The sequence below is a fragment of the Trachurus japonicus genome, chromosome 6 (genome assembly GCF_045865225.1).
Source record: "Trachurus japonicus isolate A0001 chromosome 6, Traja_1.0".
Taxonomy (NCBI): Eukaryota; Metazoa; Chordata; class Actinopteri; order Carangiformes; family Carangidae; genus Trachurus; species Trachurus japonicus.
The window spans coordinates 16,292,078-16,298,196 of NC_140912.1; positions in this window are offsets into that span (position 1 = coordinate 16,292,078).

Consider the following 6,119-nt stretch of genomic DNA (forward strand, 5'->3'; position numbering starts at 1 on the left):
CAAGCACATACGTAGGGAGAACAATAGCAATGTAAACACAGGAGGGCTTGAGATAGCTTCGTAGCTGATGATAGCCGTCTTAGAAAGTCATCCTGATAAAGTGATCCCCCACCATTTCTCCTTCTCCCTGTCCTCCCCCTCTTAATCAAATGAGTACTGTGCAGCTGGTAGGGTTGCGGCAAAAAGGGGTATGAGTGTCTGTGTGGAGAGGTGGTGGTGGGGGGGCTTTGAGGGATGGCGTGAAATTATTGCCTGCTGGTGTATATGTGTCGCTGGGGGTAGTAGAGTAGAGTAGGGGGTTGGGCTGGGGTTGGGGGGGTGTAATGTCATTGCCTGCTGGTGTATCTGTAGTGGGGGCTCATTTAGATTTAGATTGGTTATGTGAGGAGAGAGCTGAAAGGCCAGCTCATGTTTATGCATGAATCCCAAAGCATGCTGCTGTGGTGGAGCCCTGTGTTAAAGAGACAGAGCTGAAATACATTCGCACATTTAGACACAGCTCTGCTTCTTTGGATAAGGCTTCAATCGGAGGGACGCCGCGCGATACATTTCAATCACTGTGGGTTGTGCAGGCCTGTTTGTAGCATTTGTTTGCTTGTCTGTGCCTGCCTGTGTTTAGGCAGAAAGATTATACATTTGTCCCAATACATTTCAGGCATCTTCTTTTCATCTAAATGTTATCTAATTTCAGTTTTTAAAAATGTGAGCATTGCCACACACTGCCCTCACTATTCTCGCTTTAGTATCTTCTACAGCTGATGCAGAGCTAGACACAGTGCACTGATGCTTCCCACATTACACTCACTCATACACCAAGAGTAATCAGTAAATGTCTTTGAAGGAGAGTTTGTTCAGCACTTCATCAGGTATAAAGTGGTTTTTATTTGGAAATGTGGTCCCTATCCATCTTTTAAATGACTTTTTAATGGTCGTCACACCATCCTAATCAATCATGTGGCAGAGCTAGCCTGCAAGCGCAAATACACTCTATTTATAATTCCTACATTCTGCTGCAAAATCTGACTCTTTGCCTTCTTATTACTGTAAAACGGACAGAAAAATCAGCGAAACTGTCTTTCTGATTTTGTTGAGATATTAGAAAGACTTCCCAGAGTGATCTCCAGCATCCTGCTTATGGGGTACCCTGTGTAATCTGTCTTTATATCATACTGGTACTTTATAGCCTTCTCTCAAAGAGTGGGTAGTACAACTTCGTAAAAATACTCCTGTTTATTGTCATTCTTGGGTATCTTCACATTCAGACCCACACTTTTTTTGTGACCCTTCACCATCCCCCATCCATGCTGGCACACCCCAGTTGGCCCCCCTCAGTACTTTACATCTATAATGAGATACAAATACGCATCAGCAGGACAGTGTCTACGCCACGCGTCACTGTGTGAATATTACTCACACTTATTAGCTGGATTATGTTAATCTTTACACTCTCTGCTCACAGACAACAGACTCCCCATGATATGGGGGTGGTCACGGCAGTAAGCCTGTGTTGTCGTGTGTGTATGCGGAGCTTATGTGCGTATGGCTGTATGTGTGTGTTAAAGTGATTGCCATGTTGTCAAACTGATCTGCATGTGAAAGGGCGGTCTAATTACATCACTTATGCAAATGAGAAATGCACATATGCACACACATTTGACACACACAACTGACAGCTTACTACTAAGGTCAAAAAGACAGTGTGAGCCATCCTCTTATTGACTAACGTAGGGTGGCATCACCACCTGTCAGAGGTAGACATGTCCTGACACATAGATAGAAGTCACAACGGACGTTTTGATACACTCCTTCAGATAAATTAGAAAAAAAGAGTTGATGGGTCAAGCTCACAGTAGACCAAAGCACTTAGACTGTTATTGGAAAATGTCTGACCGCATATCGTCTGATTAGTCTTTTTTTCAGACTGAAACATTGATAGTATCCCCGTTGGAATGATTGATTGAGTCTGACACATTTTAATTACGCCAAAATTAAATGAATCGGCTGGCGGACTATAAAACATTGCTGTTTAATAACGAGTCTCTCCATTTGCCTTTTTTTCCCTCCTTCCCTCATCCAATCCCATTTTGGCTGCCCGCACCAAATAACCTCTCTCCATTTAATGATATGCAAATGAATTTTCATGAACCCCATGATCCCAAGCGATGATTAAACTGAGATGACATTAGCTGCCACGCTGCTGCCACTGTCAGTGTTTCTGTCTGCCTCCGTTCTCTCTCCCTATCTCTACCATCTTTCTTCGTATCCACGACAACGGCCAATTGGTGATATTAAGGGGTTGACTATCACCATTCCCTTATGAATTTTCTTTGTGAGAGACGACATTCTCCGTATCCAGCGTTATTTCAGAGAAGTTTTCCGATGGTAGTTGGGAGGTAGCATCACACCATGAAATGTTGGCAGTCACACCACGTGTGACAGTGGTCCAGGGAAGACATGCACGTTACAACAGTATACAAGTATCGTAACACAGCAATATCATAAAGATGATTTTTGTAACCTTCCACATCTCTTCATTTTCCACTTCCACTGCTCCCCTCCCACCGTTCCGTTTCAGTCTGGATCCAGCTCCACCTCTGCTGTCGTTTATTGTACTCCATTTGCATAATGAGGCCCAGGCTTAATTAAGATCCCACTGGAGTCTGGAGCCAAGGATGAAGGAAAGGACGAGGGGGAGGGGAAGGGGGATCCGGCGTTCCTTAGCTTATCCGCACGTGTCCAAATAGGAGGCACAATTTAAGGGGGGAGAAAAAGCGTTGACGAGCGATTAAATCGCTAATTATGATCGGCTGTTAGAATTAGTGTGTGGCTGTTAATTAGCTGCAGATGAGATGCCCAGACAGTTGCCCGCCCCTGACGACTGCAGAACCCTACCTGACTGGCAATAGAGAAGCACAGCTTGACACCCTGGAGATGATGCCAACACATCCCTCCCTTTAACACACAGAGCGGTCTGAGGGGATATCCCTTTAAGAACATCCCAGGTGTGCATGTGCAGGAAAGAGGCTCTTCATCATCCTTGTCCACCCACTCCCACTGTTCTTTGTTAAACACAAAATTCCCCTTTTTTTCTTCTTTTACATCCTCTTTTCATTTCTCATTACTCCTCTTCTTCCACATGCTCTTCCTCTCCATACTGAAATGGTACGATCTTTCGTCTTAGCTGTTTGTAACGGGCAGCAGCTTCCTTCCAGCACCGCAGCTGGCACAGAGTAGGCATGAGTTGGCATCGCGGAAATGTTTTTTTTTTTTTTTTCCCATACTCCCACCACAGTCGCGTTTGTCGCTGTGGTTCCAACCAACTGCTACTATTTTGCGCCTGCGTTTACTAGGCTCCTGTACAGCTTCTGATGGCGCCTGTGAATGCCTCCCAGTTTGCGTTTGGCATGGTGCCATCCTTTTTGGTCTCTGGTTTCTCCCTTGAGGGGATGCCATCGCCAAAAACATTCACGGCATCCGAAATGTTCTGCTCACCGTATGGAGGTTTCTGTTTACAAATGTATGTGTTATGTTGGCTTGGCAATGTGCCATCTTTCTCCCCGTGCCCTTGCTGCCACTGAAAAGATGCCATCACAGAATCGCTGGCAACCGTTGCCCAGGCACCTCTTCTTGGCTTTGTCCAAGCAAACAAATGGTGATTAGCGACAAATCCTTCGAGGTGAGTCCCTCTGTCTACGACTTAGACAGTTCTATGCCGACCGCCTTGATCGCTTCGGGTATGCCACGGCTGCAGGCTGGCACAGTGCCCGCTGGCTGGCACGCAGTAACTGGCATAGAGAGAAAGAAAAGTCAAGAAATGGATAAAAAGTAGGATTTTCGCCGCCGCTTTTCTTCGTATGATCAACGTTCGCCGTATTACAGTTTCGTAGTATTATCCATTTCCCTTCAACATCCTTCCCTGCTTCCCTTCATCCATCTACTTCTGAGTCATCCTCTGTCTGCTGGCATCTTGCTCACTTCTACGCTTTGCTGTCCTCTGATATTTTCTATATCTTCATTTTCTCCGCCCGTTCTGCTGTTTGTTTCGCCCCATTGTGCCTGTGCCAAGGTGGCACTATGGCAGCAGTATGGAGATCTGTTTCTCTTCCTCTTCCATTCTTATCCTCCTCGCCCCTTCGCCCATGCCCATGCCCGCCCCCGCTCAAGTCCTGACTGGATGGCACTGTGCCAACCTGCCACCGCCATCGCTCTCATTTGTAGCTCATCCCTCCGTTGCCCTTCCCCCTGTCTTTACATTTACATCCCTCTCTCTTTCCCTCATTTCATTCATCCACTTTCTGAATCATTTACCCTCTGTGTTTGTATTAAATGCAGTGTTTGTATATATCCATAATGTTGCTTAATCGACGTACACAAATTGTCATTTCTCAAATGCACATCGCAAATCGCCGGGCTTTGTTGTCATTTGGGAGACTTTTTTGGCACCTGAAGGAATGCTCTGAGTGACTGCCCTGTAGGTAATTACTGCAGCGGTTACTTATTCCACCGAGACAAGAAGAGAAAGACGAAGAGAGCCCTGAGTTTGGAGAAAGCCTGTGTTGTTTTAATTAACTTTTACCAACCCCCCATCATGTGTGCTTCATTTCACATCTCTAAGAGCCCTATGTGCAGGTTGTGCTTGTTCAAACAACCACTATACAGCAATACAATTGATCCGATTATCAGTAAAATCGATTGTGTGCTATTGACATCGCCCACTTCACCAAGATGACCCTAGCTCCCCGGTTTTTCTTTTTTTTTTTCCTTCCTCTTTAAATCTCTCCCATCAAACAAAAGGTGCCAGTGGTGCTGGAGCCATTAAGCAAATACTCTCATTAGTACACAAAACATAATGAATATGTAAATGATGTGTGTAATTTATGCATGCGGTTGAGAGACTTGTTCTCTTTTCAGTCCTCCATTGTAATCGCTCTATTTATATCCTTTTTTCCTTCAAACTTTACACTCTTATGCCAATTTTCCTCTTTTCTTAGCTCACATCCTGTGAACAAATCCATGGAGGACTTCTAGAGGTCTCACTATTGTCTCTTCTACTCTGTGTCTCCTTTATACACACTTCTCATTGGCTTTAACCATGGGTTGTAGTTTCTAATAGTCTCTCAAAGTCCCTCTCCGTTTTTCTGTTTGCTTCTTACTGCTCACAGTTTGTCCTCTCCAAAAACAAACCCTGCAGTGACGCATTAATCAAACTACTGAGTGTTTGAACAGGGTCTTTCTTCCAGGAATATGAATACTGAATGGTCTACCCACGAAATCACGTCAACAACCGGCTGTGTTGTGTTTTGTGTTTTCCTTTTGTCCCTCTGTAGCTGTGTTGATCTTTATGTGTGGTCCAAACTGTGTGGTAAATTGAAGCGTGTCCTGATAGACGGTGAGTAGCCTTGCTCCTGTCTAGGATAAACACCTATAATACTCTGGCTCCCCTGGCAATCACCATAGCAACAAACCGTGGTACCCACGTGAGTTGCATAATAAGATGTTCCCCAAGACCACAGACCATAAAGCGGCGACAAACTAGACACCTGCAGCAATGAATGTGAATCAGAAAATAACCATTCAAATGTCAAACTTCAACTCTGACTCATCCCAGAATAATCTTTTACATTTATCTATACGCTTGCATCACACAAAACACTCTCGCAGACGCACATGCACCTTCTCTCTTTCTCTCCAGACCTTAACAGGTGCTGATGAGCTGCAGTCAATGATTGTAATGAGCTATCGATCACCGTGGGAAAACAGAGGGACAGAGAGGGGTGAGGGAGGTAGAGGGAACCAGAGGATACACACACACACAAACAGAAAGAGGTTGACTGCCAAAAAAAAAAAAAACTTTAGATGAACTAAATGGAGACAAGCCACCCAAGACAGAGTATCAATACCTGCTTTAATCAAGTCCTCATCTCCTATTGTTCTGCTTAAAATAGAATTTATGGGATACTACTTTCTGTTGGGTGAGGTTAAAGGGAAGTGTTCAACTCCGAGCAGCTTGTGGACCAGCTAATCAGCTCAGGATGACCATGCAGACATGCTTGTCATGACCAAGTCCAGATGCCAGTGAATGGCACTGACGCAGTATCTCTATTTTCCCCTCTTTTTGT